We start from the raw sequence: 15,676 nt of genomic DNA on the forward strand, positions 1-15,676 counted from the left end.
TCAGACGTTTGGACTTAAGTAGATGCCTACAGGCGTATGGGGCCTGATTTCTGTTAGTTGTTCATGGTCATGTTTCTCAGAGTCCATCCTTTTTCTGTTTGAGGTCAAAAAACCAAAATCAAAAGATTTTGGGAAAGGCCTTAAAAGCTAAAATAGTTATGCATTGCTGAAGTGTAAAGAGCACTATAATTTTATTGCCCCAAGTGATGGGAGATTTCCTCAACTTTCCTAGGCTCACAATAACCTTGCAGTGTATCCTTAGGATACAATACCTGCTTGTTGAGAATAACTTGATGGACATTTGGGGGAAGAAAGGGCATGAAATGCCACCCACACTCTCATTCGGAGGTTCTCTTCCTTGGATTAATAAGATGGGTGAACAGGAAGGAATCAGACGTGAGTCCCTTTGCCAACAGTGCAAATGGAAGCATAAATAATAGGTGGCACTTGGGATCCGTGATCTCGAGCCATTTGACAATGTTTGTATAACAATAGTAATTTTGTCCTTCGAAAACTGGCTCAATATCTATCTGTCCTCCACGACTTTTAATAACATGCAGCTGGGGTGGCAGTTACTGCGTACTGAATTGATTAGACAATTTCCCATTCTCCTTGAGGAAAGGTGCATTACCTTATCCTGGGCTCTTATTACCTTATAGTATAGTGGGGGAGGGAAAAACAGAGAGCAAAGAAAAACATCTGTGATAACAATTTCTCTGCCCTCGGATACTGTCTTTAGGTCTCTGGAGATGAGCTTACTTTTTATTCATTCTGGGCTGCTATGTGAAACTGCCTACATGTGAAGGATACTGTTCACACTTTACTAGCTGGGCCCAACCCGGAACAAAGCAAGGCATAAGCCAACCACTTTCTTATACTTGGAACATATATCTTTCTGTAGCGGAGGGTCCAGGTTTTTAGGGCCCAACTTTGGGAAACCCTGTTTGACAAAAAGAAAAACAAAATTGAAAATTCTAACTTAGGTGTGAAAGTGAATCTTCATTTATTTAAAAGGCAGAATCACAACAAATCTCAAAAGTGAAAAGGCTGACAAGTACCACAAAAATGACAACTCCCAGAAAAATGATATTTTAACTAATCAACTGCCAATACACATCCACAATGCTTTCCCCTACAGCGTGGGCTCTGTATTCCTTGATTGTCTGTTCATATGATAGCAGTTTTATAGCATCATTTTCTCTAGGGGAAACAGAAAGATAATCCAGTCTTACTCTAATATTGTTGATTGAAATTTTTCAGCTTCACAAACTTTTACGGATACTATCTTACACATTTTCTAGGTTGATGTCAAATTTAGTAGAAAACCACTGTAAAATTTCTTTCATATATGGGTTGTGATAGGCATACTCATTACTTATAACACCATTACAGGTTTGTGCTATAAACCAGAAGCCTAAGTAAATTCTCTTTTGTTTGATTCCTATTAAAAAAGAAAAAAAATGCATGGCCCAGTTATTATTTTCAATGCTGCATTATCAAATACATTCCCTCTGAGAGACAACGCAATCGTGTATTTAAAATTTCAGTAGTCTGGTGACTGGGAGCATTTTCCATAGACTAGCATCTGGCACACGTATCTGGTTTTCTCTCTACTATCTGTATATTTTTGGTATTGGGGATGGTAGGACGTGCTCATGTTGTAAAATCACCTCTGACCTGACACCATAATGTCACAGTATCTGGTTGAGTTGCCACTGTCCATGGTAAGAGTTTTCCTGGAAGCCGTGCCTAATGTGGATGGCTAGCAATTACTTAACTATACATGACAGTGACCTCAAGTCACATAAATATATTTCAGGTAAACACACTCCCCTCAATTTCCCTTAAGTGAGACCCCACCCATGTTTGTGGTCACTCAAACGACCCACAACATGAGGGGAGATAAGATGTAGTAGGAGTCTGAATGGAAAGGGACAATTGTAGTTAAAATACCTTTCTTTTGACAATTTTACAAAACACTGCCATGTGAACATATTGCTAAGACCCCTCCTAGAGCCCTGGGAGTGAAGCTTATGCACCCGAGGAGACTTGAATTTTAATCATTGATGATTTTACAGTAAATCCACTTCATGGTGAAACCATCCATGCAATGGAATTGCTCTCTGAATATGTTCAATCTCTGTGACCTTGGGTTCTTGATATTTAGGCAGCCACTAATGCTGAACTCCAAGTGGAGTTATATGACAAGCCTCTTTCTAGAAGAGCTGGGGGAAGGGTGGGTGCGGGGAGAGGTTTGTGTAGTTTAATAAAGGAGACCACGGGCTCTGCATCTCAGGGGTGTGAGTCTCAGAGCTGGGTGCTGAGTAGACAAACAATACAAGGTATTGTTCTTGCTGTCAGGCGGTTCTGGTATGTCTGGAGGCAGAACGCATTCCTGAAGCTACGGAAATATTATTAATAAGTATCACAGACATGACAGGTCTGTGTGCTGGAGAAGGAAGTTGGGAGAACGGGCTTAACCACAAATGGCATTGCAGAGAAGGCTGGATTTGAGGTACGCCTGGGAAGCAGGCAGGACACATCTAAAAGCAGAAGAGGGAAAATGGCACAAACAATGAATGGATGCATGTTCCCTGATCAGCACCCGCTAATAATGATTAGAGGCTCCATGTTCAGCCCAAGGGGAGGAGTGGGAAAGACAGAGGCTGTGAAGTCCAAGGCCAGAGGCGCCTCCTAGAGGAACTCCAGAAGTGAGATGAAAGTTGTGAACAAAATGCCTTTCTTTCTACACCATGAAGACTCTGGGCGTAAATCAGCAGGATTTTTAATGAGTTGGATGAAAGTGGAAGTCGTAATTCTATGATACGCTCCCTGTGTGGTAAGAGGTGAAAAAGGCTTTAAGGGTTAGAATGATATATAGCCCTCCTTACAAGTGAAGCTGCTCTCTGTGTTATTCCAGGAGGTTCTAAGGAAACATTTGGTAATGGGAAGTTGAAAATAAGTTTCTAAGGGGTGAGAGTTATATGTGACTAAAATGTGATAACTTGGGAGATTCTGCATTATGGTTCTATGGGCTGTGTATTGAAAGGAGTGCCTTAGGGTCTGGAGAGAATGCTGTGGAGGGGAGACTGAGGTTGTACGTCCGAGACACCAGCCACTGGGCAATAAGATACGAGCACTCTGTGTTAACTCTTCACCTCAATCTGGAGTGATGCTATGGAGTTATCTGTAAAATGCCCACTGTGCAAGTCCAAATATGCCAAGTGGCCCAGGGAAAGACATTTTTTTCTTTGCATAGTTATCTGTTTTCCTTCAGCCTTCACTAGATTGTGAGTTCATGAGGGCAGGTCCCACTCATCACTGAATTCTTAGTGCTTAGCCTGGCCCAGCATTTGGTAGATGCTCAATAAATGCCTGTTGACAAATGTAGGTGCTTGAATAATGTGGGCGCACTGTCTCAGGTGATAGGTGTAAAAATTATTACCCCTGTAATGATCCTTTTCCTTATTTATATAGTGAATTCCAATGTATTCAATAAACAAAGTTTTCTTCAAATGAGGACATAGGGACTAGATAGAGAAATTATAAGATAATTAACTAGGCTGATATTCATCCACTTATTGGCTCTTTTAAAAGTACTTAGATTGGCTTCTTTGTCCCACAATTAAGGATTTGCTAAAAAGTAAAAAAAGGCAAAAAGTTGAGAACCATAATTGGTAATAAATACACATAGAAGTTTTCAATGTTTTTCTTGGAATGGGAACGTCTTTCTCTTCAGATTAAAAAAAACATTTCATGTTGTGTCTGCATATGTCCTTGTTTAGACCATCTGCAGACATACTCTGCCGAAGGAGATGGAAACATCGTCGCCAAGAGAACACAAACACCTCTTTTCTTGCCTACTTAACTAAGCTAATTTTGTGGCTGCACAAAACTTTTAAATTCAAATGCTTCTCTTCTATCATTATTATGGTTTTAAACTGAAATGTTGTAGGAATAAATATCACCAAGAAAATGAAGCTACTTCATGATTTTGACTTTTACATAACCTAAAATAGCTTTCAAAGTTATTTATATATAGGAAATATTTTAATGTCCATAGGCAACAAGCTGTTTTCTCTGTTTAGTATTATGGGTTATTTTGTCAAACAATCTCCATTATTTATTTCACTTATAAGTCCCTTTTCATAAATGGAGGACTATATACACATGTTTAAAAATAAAATTTCATTACGAAGTTTTATTAGATAGTGATACTAGATATATTTTGGTGAAAGGCTCCTGTGAGAAAGAGGTTAACATTAAATCTAATAAAATAGGAAAAAATAAATTGTAAGTAGATTGTAATTCACAGCAAGTTTTCAGTTAGCTGTATTTAATAAATGGCTTTATTTCAATACAAACTAAGTCAAACAAAAACAATACTATTATGTCATATAAAAAAAAATTCAAGCTTGACGTTGTGAATTGAAACCACAGGAAAAGAAACCTGATGATGATTACTCATATTGTAAGTAGACAGTTTTATTATTTTCTTTATAACGTATTCACTGTAGTCAACATTTTGGGCTGCTCAGATAGTCAGCTTCTCAATCTTTGAGAAATGCCATCGCATTATGCATCCACCAAGGGCAAAGGGCTGTGCAAGAGGCTATGACAGTGGGGCTCTTAGCCCAGAATGGGGGGCTTTTGACTTACTCTGTGGGGTATTTTTTCATCTCTCCTGAAGTCAGCTAAAACCTATTAAGGAAATCATTCTTATGGAGATCCTGCTTAGAAAAGTTAACAAAAAGCATGATGTGAAATGGCCTTCACAAGCTAGGCACTTGAATATTTACTATGACCAAATGTATACTTAGGCTTATCTTTGAAGAAACCCAATTCCTTCTTTCTGCAGCTTCTAACAATGCAGCCATCTGGCCATGTAATGATAGGATCTCTTAATTTGATGGTGTTAAGATACTGGTCCACAAATCTGCCAAAGCAAAAATTGCCTCCTTTCTTCCCCCAACCGGAAGACTTTCGCTAGATTCAGAACCCTGGACCAACATGCTCTCTTGGAAAATAGGGCATTTTTCCTGATTAGTACTTTAGGCTGATAACTAAAATGGCAATTTGTACATCAGTGTTGGTATGCCATGGTGCTGTCAGACATTCTGAAACATACTAGACTTGGAATGGAGCTGCATTTGTATCTAGTTATTATTGCTTTGAAATGATTGCTGCAATCACACAAAATGAAATGTAAAGTTTGATTTACACTTGAGAATGTCAAACATCTCTTCCTTTGTGATTATCAATATTGAAAAAAAATCTTTGAAATGTTATTTTGGGGGTAGCTATTCAAGCAGTGTGTGACAAGAGACACAATGAAAGGTATAGAAATTTCTAAATGATGACATATTGTAGTGTAACATACATCAAGGCAATTTTACTGCTAACTTAAAAAAAATCAAACTTAAGTATGCTACGCAAGATAATTATTTATTTTCCCACAATTTTTGTTGATTAAAAAACATTTCTTTTGGAGCAAGAAGATACCCTTATATATGTCTGATATATTGGGTTGTCGGAAAAGTCATGATGCATGTTTGCAACAGATGGCAAGTACTAGAGTCATTCACATCTATGCTACTCCTACGTTATTTGACAGCTGACAGTTCTAGCTTCATTCTAAAAAAAAAATTGAGTGATTTGGTGGAGTTTTGAAGATTTTACAACAAGTTGAAGACAGAAGACCAAACTGAGCATTTTTGCCATATTTTACTGTTTTACTTCCATAAAGGGAAGAACGCACATCAAGCTTGTGAAAAGTTGCATAAAGTTTACGGTGACAATGCTCTATAAGAACGTCTCTGCCAATGATGGTTCGCGAAATTCCATGCTGGTGATTTTGATCTCAATGACGCTCCTCGGTCAGGGAGGCCCACTGAGGTTGATGACGACAAAATAAAGTCATTGATGGAGTCAAAACCACGTTACATGCACAAGAGATTGCAGGAACATTGAACATACATCATTGAAGCCTTCACGACCACCTGAAGAAGCTGGGATATGTAAGCAAGCTCGATATTTGGGTTCTACATGAACTCAAAGAAGTTCATTTGACGGCACATATAAACATCTGCAATATGCTCATTAAACATCAGGAAAACGATCCTTTTTTGAAGCGACTGATAACTGGTGATGAGAAGTGGATTGTTTACAACAATGTGGTGCACAAATGGTCTTGGTCTCGACGTGATGATTCGCCTCAAACGACATCAAAAGCAGACATTCATCAGAGGACGGTTATGCTCTCAGTGTGGTGGGATTTTAAAGGTGTCGTGTTTTTTGAGTTCTTACCAAGGAACCAAACAATCAATTCGAATGTGTACTGTTGGCAATTAGACAGTTTGAATGAATCCATAATCCAGAAACGTCCAGGGCTTGTTAATTGTTAAGGAGTGTGTTCCATTGCGACAACGCGAGACCACACACAAGTTTGATCACCCGTCAAAAATTATTGGAGCTTGGATGAAATGTGTTGTCACACCCACCATACTTGCCTGACCTTGTGCCGTCAGACTTCCACTTGTCTCGCTCTCTTCAAAACTCCTTGGTGGTATAATGTTCAATTCAGATGAGGCTGTAAATCAGCACCTTGTTCAGTTTTTCGCAAATAAAGACAGGTCCTTCTATGAACAAGGAATTATGAAGCTCACTGAAAGATGGAAAAAGGTTGTCGAACAAAATGGGAAATATATCATTGATTGATCTTTGTTCTTTATATAAATAAATGACCTTTGAAAAACAGACAAAATACATCATGACTNGAAGCTCACTGAAAGATGGCAAAAGGTTATCGAACAAAACAGGCAATATATCATTGATTGATCTTTGTTCTTTATATAAATAAGTGACCTTTGAAAAACATAAAATGCGTCATGACTTTTCCGACAACCCAATAATTTACCAGATAAAGAACACATGATATTCATTTCAAATTTCCATTTTAAAGATCTGCTTTACTGTGATATAATTTACATACCATATGACTTACCCATTTAAAGTGTATACTTCAATGGTTGTTAACATATATTCACAGAGTTGTACAACCATCATCACAATCAATTTTAGAATATTTTCATCATTCATAAAAGAAAATGTACCTATTAGCAGTCAGTCTCCATTTCTACTGCCTACCCCCAACCACTCATATACTTTCCAGCTATGTATTCACCTATCATGGACTTTTCATATAAGTGGAATCATACAATATGTATTTTTGGTGACTAACTTAACATAATATTTAAAAAAATTCATTCACTTCATAGTGTGTAAAGATAGTTCATTTGTTTTTATTGCTGAATAATACTCCATTGTATGCATATATTGCATTTTATTTATCTATTTATCAGTTTATGAATATTTGAGTGATTTTCAAGGAAATATATATTTTTTTTGAAAATCTCCTCAGGTGACAGGGTTTGGGAATCACAAGATCAGAGGATTTTTGACTGTAGTTTTATCATCACTAGTTTCCTTGGTGATGACAGCTTTCTCCTGGCCCTCCTCCTATTAAAAGAGGTGATCTTATGCAAACCCATTGCCCAAGGATGGTGGAGACAGAGACAAGTCAAATTTCCCTTGGAACAGGATTTTTCTGGAAGTTTTACCTTGTTTATATGTTAAATTGAAAGGAAAAAGAATACGATAGACTTGGCTTCACTTTGCTTTATCTCTCAAAGAGGTTATTTGGATTACTGATACACAAAGAGCTGAGATAAATTTCTGGATTTCAGGAGTCATGCCCTGGGCAAAGAAAAGCCAAAATGTTGATCAAATGTCTAGTAGATGGATTATGACAGACATCATGGATAATGCTGGGGGATCTTCTATTCAGTAGTAAATCTTTGGTTTCTTTTTGAATCAAGATGATTTCTCAACTCTCCACTTTGCCTACTGTAATTAAGCCAAGTTTCAGACAGCAACAGCAATCACTAACAAATTTAATAGGGGAAACTTTCATTCCTGGGTAGATGGAGCACGTGTCAAGGGCAGAGAGTAGTCAGAGGACTCATGTCTTCTGATAGATGAGCAGGAGGTAAATGAGATGATCTGTTTGCTGACCCTAGAACACTTAGGTCTAGAATACAAAATTCTTACTCATTATCAAGTTAAATATGGTTCTCCACATCTCATCCTTTAAAATTTGTTGCACTCAAATAGCTTCTTCTTTTGTTTTTTAAATAAGCTTTTATCACTCTCTTGGATGCTTTCAGTTGAAAACGTTAACTCTGTTTAGTCTGGATAAGCATGTTCTAGTGAAAGATGACACAGGGAATAGGGCTATCTATCCCCGAATCATGGAGCAAAGACTGTCTCAGCTCCCCAAAATCTATGAACCACCATGATAAAAGAACCAACAACAAAGAACTGGAGAAGTAAGTAAACTGTGCAGCAAACAAACGAACAAAACCCTAATTTTCACATCTTTAAAAATAACCTTGTTTTCCATGGAAAGGAGACATTTATTGTTCAGAATGTTAAAATTCCGTAAGTTTCACCAAAGGACAATGGAGAAAATTCCAGACACATGACTTATCCATGTTGACTCTGGCTGGCCCTTGGGAGGATGTGCTCCCCTTCTATGGCTGGAACATTCTCTCATCTTTGAGGTGCCACAGTGCAGAAGTGACAGAAGACCGTGCTTTGCCTACAGACAAGCTTAGCTGCAAATCCTGGCTCCATCCCTTACTAGTTTCTAGTCTGGATAAACCCTCCCCTCCCCCCAGGGGTGGTGGAGGGGGCAGGAAGAGAGTAATAAAATATTTACTTTGTAAAATTTCTATGAAGAGTAAATGAAATATGAAGAATATCAGAGAAAACTGAATGACATTCGGTTGATTTCTGGGTTATGGTCTAGAAGGGTGAACTATTTTTTTCATACAAAGATGTCAATTCCATAAGGTTCAATCTAAATAACTAGAGATAGAATATTTATAATGAACAGCTGTTTCTGAGAATATAAAGCAATTAAAATTTGGCTCCTTGCGTGTAGCTACTTCCTCTGCTACCCAAATCCTATTAACTTGGTATAAATATTTGTTTTAATTTAATGATATAAATTTGTTTGCTGATGAAAAACATTAAATTATTTTTTTCTAGACATTTATTACTTATGTTTGGAGCCTAATATATAGGTACAGAGTGCTAACTTGTTTTTCAGAACTATAAAACATTTAACTAAGAAATGCCTTCCTTCTTGTTCCTAGAGGTTTATTACTTAATTTATCTAAATGCTCACTGCTGTTATGAGTACTACCTGTTATCATGTGTCATAAAACCAGTGGATGATTGCAACAGACATGAAATCGGGAACTAACTACATACATGGAAGTAAAAAAAAAATTGCAATTTAGAGCAGAAATGTATCTCTTCCAAGTGGTCTCTCCCCATCACCCTGTTCTTACAGAACAGGTGCGTTTCTCCTTCACAACAGTTATCACAATTTGCATAAACTTTGTTTGTTTAATTATTTCCTGTCTTTCCCCTCAACTAGAACGTAGACCCATCAAGAGTGGGTCTGCTCTCTATCAGCGTGTACCCAGCATTGAATAGAGTGCACAGCACAGCAAACGTTCAGTAAATAGCTGCTAAATAAATGAAGACTGACCAGGTCATAGAAGAAGATGTAGAGAGCTTGAGTCGGTCATATCAAATGATCCATTTTGGCCCAAGCCTGTGTTATTTTGCACGTATTGCTCCCAGCTCGATTTGATTGGGAGCTATGCTATAATAAATCTTGGCATAATCTGACTTGCTTCCTAGGCCCTGAGCTAGCAGTTCTCATCCTTTTTGACTTCAGAGCTTCTTAAAGTGTTTCTTTTTCACTTTATGAATGAGAAGATAAAGTAAATAAGCAAAAAATAATATCTCTGCTCTCCCTCTGAGCACGAGCCAGAGGAAATTATATTTCCACAGGGAGTAAATGCAAAAATAAAGGGTTCCTTATGAAGTATTGACAAATATGTTTTAAGCCAAATATCAGACAGCTTTGATGTATGAGGAGGCAGAATCTCCTTCATGCTCCTCATGGCTTGTAATGGAAAGGCCACTTTTCTGTTGAATGGCTGTGTGTGTGTGTGTGTGTGTGTGTGTGTGTGTGTGTGTGTGTGTGTGTGTTCAGGCATAGGGTGGGTTAATCCAGCAATATTTCTGAGAGTAGCTTAGATGGTCCACATGGTTAGAAAAGAAATAAAAAGATAAATCACCAGTGCTCAACAGGCACATCTGACTCGTTCACTGCTGTGAGGAAGCTGTGTCAGATATCTGCTTTTGACAGCTTAAGCATACACTCTCCAATGCCACTGCGCAATGAAGTGAGACACAACTGACACTGACTTAATTTTATGTTCCACTTCTTTCTTTAAAACTGTCTTATATGCCGTAGATACAGAAAATGTTCTCTACAAGTATTCTAAAGTACCTTAAAAGAGTATACTATTGCAAGAACATACAAGAAATCATGCTTTAGGTAATGAATATTATCTAGGCCTTTTTTGTTCATAGAACTCCTATTTATTATGAGCTCAAAATACCTTGTCATGATTGCGTTGAACTTAAATATTTTTATTGAGATAGTAGGCAATACAATTGTCTAATGCCCAGCAAAACCCAAACAAGGTCACCTCTTTCAAACTATGCCCTCCCCTCATGTTTGCCATTTCTACACGCTTATGTGAAGTTCAATACTTATGAGTTGTTTCATGCATTCCTTAGGAAAATATTTGAGTGCCTTTGAGAGTACTAACTGTGCAAACACAGCTGCAAGGAAGAGTCCATGGTGTTTAGATATTGTGTGATAGAGGACAGTGAACTGATAAAAGAAGAGGAAGGCTTTCTGAGGGAGATCTGGAAGTGTTAGAGGTGAGGTCGGGGGATGGCTGGAGGGCGCCTTGGAAGGCAATTAGGTAGGGGAGAATTCCAGGTAGGGAACAAGTGACATTTGCCAAGCTTTTGTAACAAGGGGGTGCATACTGCATTTAAACAATTGAAAGAAAGAGTGGTTGGCGGGTAGGGAGGTAGCAGACCAATGACGATGTTGGAGCCCGAGGGATGAGAAGGTGTCACATTATGCTGGACTTTGGAGGAAATCTTAAAGCCCTTGTCTTTATCCTGAGTGCAATGGAAAGTCAGGGAAGAGGAAGACCCCAGATGAAGGAAGGCTGGCATTGGCATGTGATTTAGTCAGGTTGGGCAGCTATAACCAAAACCATAAACTGGGAGGCTTATAAATAGCAGAAGTTTGTTTCTCAGTGCCGGAGGCTAGAAGTCCAAGATCAGGGAGCAAGCACAGTCCGGCTCTGGTAAGAACCCTCTTCCAGGTTACAGGCTGCTGCCTGCACCTTGTAGCCTCATGGCAGAGGGCAGAGTGGAGGAAGCAAGTTCTCAGGTGACTCTTATGGGGGCACTAACCCCATTCACGAGGACTTGACACTACTGACTTCGTCTAATTCAAATTCGCTCCCAAACCTCTCACCTCCTCATGCCATCGCACTGGATACTCTGTCCACTTTTCACTGACGCTGACTTGTGAAATTGAGTTTTAGCAACATCACAACGGAAGGGTTTTCATCGTATTATACTCCAAGAAGCGATTGTGATTTTTATGCTCCTAATGTTAACACACGAAACGCCTGCAACATTGGACCAAACCATATGTTAATTGTGCAGCACTTAAATGAAATATCCAAGGTTTCTGTTTCCCTTTATGATGAAGGAAATGAGTCTTCAGGAAAAAGGTTAATTAAATATCCACAGAGCTTCAACAATTTGACACTTACACATCAATTCATTAGAAAGAGTTACAAGGCAATTTGCAGGTGCTCAGTTGAGACTTTCAGAGCGAAGATGCTAGCAGACACTTTGGAATGCACTCTGATCAGATGCTCAGTCCCCATGACAATTCTACACAAAGAAGAGTCTACTATGATCTCCCAAATGCATTCCAGGAAACTGAGGTGCAGAAAAGTTACACAACTTGTGCAGAGTCACAGAGCTGCTGAGTGACAGCAGGATTCACCCTCAAGCAGTCTGTCTTAGAGGTGTGTGCTACCCTATGCTGTCTGGTTAGCATAGCATTTATTATATGCTGTATTGTATATTATATAATAAGCTATGTTATATATATTTCATAACAGTCTATAGTATATATGTTATATATTTAATGCTATGCTGTTTTTGAAAGATGGTGGATTGGGTAGACTATCAGGAGTTTTACTATGATAAAGCTGGCGACTGATCCGCCTCACCCAGGCAGAGCGCAATGATGGTGCCAACTTGGGCCAGTGAAGCAATGTCCTCCACAACTAGACTGAAGAACAAAAGGACAGCAACTTGTCTGTTCCCCTTCCCCCAATTCCCCAGCACTGTTCCCATCCCCTAATTCCCCAATAAAAATCTTAAAAAAAAAAAAAAAGAATTGGGTACATTTTCTTTTTCTTTTTTTTTTTTTTTTTTAGCTCAGCCACCTGCCGCCTGTTGGCAGCTCAGCAGCAGCTCAGCTCAGGCCGAGCAAAAACCACTGTTGCGAGCTCTCTTGAGCGAGCTCTTAACCAACTGAGCCACTTGGCCGGCCCTGAATACATTTTCAACATTTCGTTCTTGTAAAATTTTTTTTTTAAACCATCATGTTTATGGATAAATGTTTTCAGATTATTTGGATAGATATCCAAGAGAGGGATTGCTGGGTCATGTGGTAATTCTATTCTTAAGTTTTTGAGGAACCTCCATGCTGCCTTCCATAGTGGCTGCAGGATGGTAGGAGAGAGTAAAGGGGGTCAAATATATGGTGATGGAAGCAGAATTGACTTTGGGTGGTGAGCCCACAATGTGATCTATAGATGGTGTATCATAGAATTGTACACTTGAAATCTATGTAATTTTACTAACCATTGTCACCCCAATAGATTTAATTAAAAAAATGCTTAGTGATAGGATGGTGGTATTTACTTCCAGGACTTTAATGTATTTGCAATTGAATCCATCATGTTTTTTAGGGTTCTCTCCAAGAGGCATCTATTGGGTTGTCAGAAAAGTCATGACATATTTTTTCTATGTTTTTCGTTGCAAACATGCGTCATGACTTTTCCGACAACCCAATAGTATTGGGCTCAATGGATAGTTTGGAGAAAGCCACAAAGAGCCAGAAGTAGGAGCCAAGACGGCAGCAGAGCTTGAGAGAAGTGTTCTCCAGGGAGAGGGTGAGAGGTAGGGTTTACTTTGGGAAGCAGCAAACCTCTCAGGAAGTGCTCTGGAATTTGACGAGTGACTGAGAAAGGACCATGGGAAGAAGAGACATTATTACCAAGAGCAGCCCATGAGAAGGAAAAGCAGTGGCCTCATTGTCAGGGTAGAGAACAGGTTGAAACTGATGACAAGGGCTCCATGAACCACACTGGACTTGGGGCCAACCAGGGACAAACAACCTTTGCAGCATCAGCAAATTCTCCATGTTCATAGGTGTGCTTCAAATACCATATATGTGGATATTCTTTTCTTAGTGTTAAACTTTCTCCGTAACAACGTAAGAATAGCGATAATAACAGCAGGCATGATGGACTTTTGCATAAGATCATGATCAGGAATAAGAACTTAAATCAATTAGCTTTACTATTATTTTGTTAGTAGTATTACTATTATTATTACTAGTTGGACTCTCAATTTTACCTATGACCTAATAAAGAAGAGTGTATAATATGTGATTCAAACAAGGATTTTTGCTTGGCAATAGCTGTATTATTTGGGTTGAGGTATTTATACTCTGAATATACAGCAAATATATTTTCTTTGACAATAGCATTAGCTGTGTGGCCACTACAAAAAAAAAGGAAACATAAGAAAAACAAAACACTTTTCCTTGAAAAACTATGGACCCTGTAGGGATCGAATCTAGACTCCAGCTGTATTCGCCCTGACATGACGGGTGTCACCCAGTTCCTTTCAGAGGTTGCAAACTGGCACTTTCAGTCCAAAATTAGTTGATATCCAGCCTGGAAATATGTTTAGTGTAGAATAGGTCATGTTTTAAGTGAAATTAAGGTAACATTAAGGTAACAATTGGGTGATTTCACACTAGAAAATTTGAATTTCTAGGCTTTTAAAAAAAGTACAGACTCTGGGACAGTAAGCATGCATTTCTGTATGGTAACAATTTCCCAGGCCCTGTTAAGTGTGGCGTGTGCTCCCCTGTTCCCCACAGACTCCCCCACTTCCCATTGTGTCCTAGACACTGAGGTCTAATAGCAGTTATCCTTTGTTATTGTTGACTACATCATAATTTTTTTGAATAACAGAGAAATATGTTTCTGTACCCAGGTCTGTATTAACAATGGGAAAATAAAAATGCCAAGACTGAGTTTTAAGAACAATGGTAGAGAGCCCATTTCTTTGTGAGAGTGTTACTGGACACACAGGTTTATCAGGCAAAGTGTGTCTGTGTTCAAAAGAAACAAAACAAAATCATAAAATAATATTAGGAAACAATCTATCATATAAGACTACACAGGTATAAAGATGCATGATGAAACAATTGGTGATCTGTTTAAAAAAAAACCTTTGTTTTGGATGTGAGCAAAATCAGTGATGATTCTGTGGAATTAATTATGCATCAGGAAATAACTTGTCTGGTAATTACTCTTTACAGATGACAGGTGTGTTAAATAAAGTATATTGAGCTCAGCAGAAATCATGTGTTCTGAACAGAAACTTCTCAAACAAAATTCTAACTGGAAAAAGTATTGCTTGGCATCTTGAAGCTACTGCTGATTTTACTTTATAATTTACATGAAAAAGTTATTTGTGGCATCTGCTGAAAGCACAGATTGATATTTATCTGATTATGTATCTATCTATCTATCTATCTATCTATTTATCTATGTAGTACCACCCAGTTAGTTGTATTTGTTCTTAGTGTTGATGACAATTTTGAATTAACCCAGAATTTGTAGATATAGTCCGCTGATGGCATAACATCAGGAAATTATTTACCTTGTTTACTGACAGAGGTTAAATAACTTTTTGCAGACTGGTTAAAATAGTAAGAGGTGGGGTTGCTGCTGTGGTTGGTGTTAAAGTAAGATTTATTATGAAACTAACATACACTGTGGCAACATTTTCAAGAATGTTTTGGTTAAAAAGTTAAAATGAGATAGTGTTATGAACACAACAATTAACTCCATGAACTCAATATGCACCTTCCTTTAGCTTGAGTCAAGGCTAGATGAATTGGATGGATGTGAAGTCCTGCACAGTTTCGGTGGCTTTGATATGACAAAAAGCTGAAAAGAGATTTAACTGTTGGAAGACATTGACTTATTCATGCATTTGTGATTGCATTAACGATATGGCCACGTTAGTTGTCAGTACAACTCATCTGACCACTCAGTAGAGATCAGAATGCATGATTTCATTGGCCCAGCCATCCTGAAATTTTATATATTTGGAGATGTCATTTGGGGAGAAACAACCTGGTTCACTTTTATATGCTAAACAATTTCCCAGATAAAAATTAACCACATTCTCCGCACTACAGTTTTGAAGGCTGATGTTTAAAAAGATTTCTTTGATTGGTGTAAAATTAACTTTTCTCAATTTCTCTCTCTTAATATTTAAATTGTGAAAGAGGAGCAACCAATGGAGATTACTGAAATACAAAATCATACGCACTAGA

The 15,676-nt window shown here is 38.2% G+C and overlaps 1 protein-coding gene across 9 annotated transcripts in view; it reads right to left on the bottom strand.

The window, feature by feature from the left end:
- Nucleotides 1-15,676, bottom strand: part of SPHKAP (SPHK1 interactor, AKAP domain containing) — a 141,969-nt gene that overhangs the window by 44,200 nt on the left and 82,093 nt on the right. The gene's annotated exons all lie outside the window — the stretch shown is intronic.

This window comes from Hipposideros armiger, unplaced genomic scaffold (genome assembly GCF_001890085.2).
Source record: "Hipposideros armiger isolate ML-2016 unplaced genomic scaffold, ASM189008v1 scaffold_273, whole genome shotgun sequence".
Classification (NCBI taxonomy): Eukaryota; Metazoa; Chordata; class Mammalia; order Chiroptera; family Hipposideridae; genus Hipposideros; species Hipposideros armiger.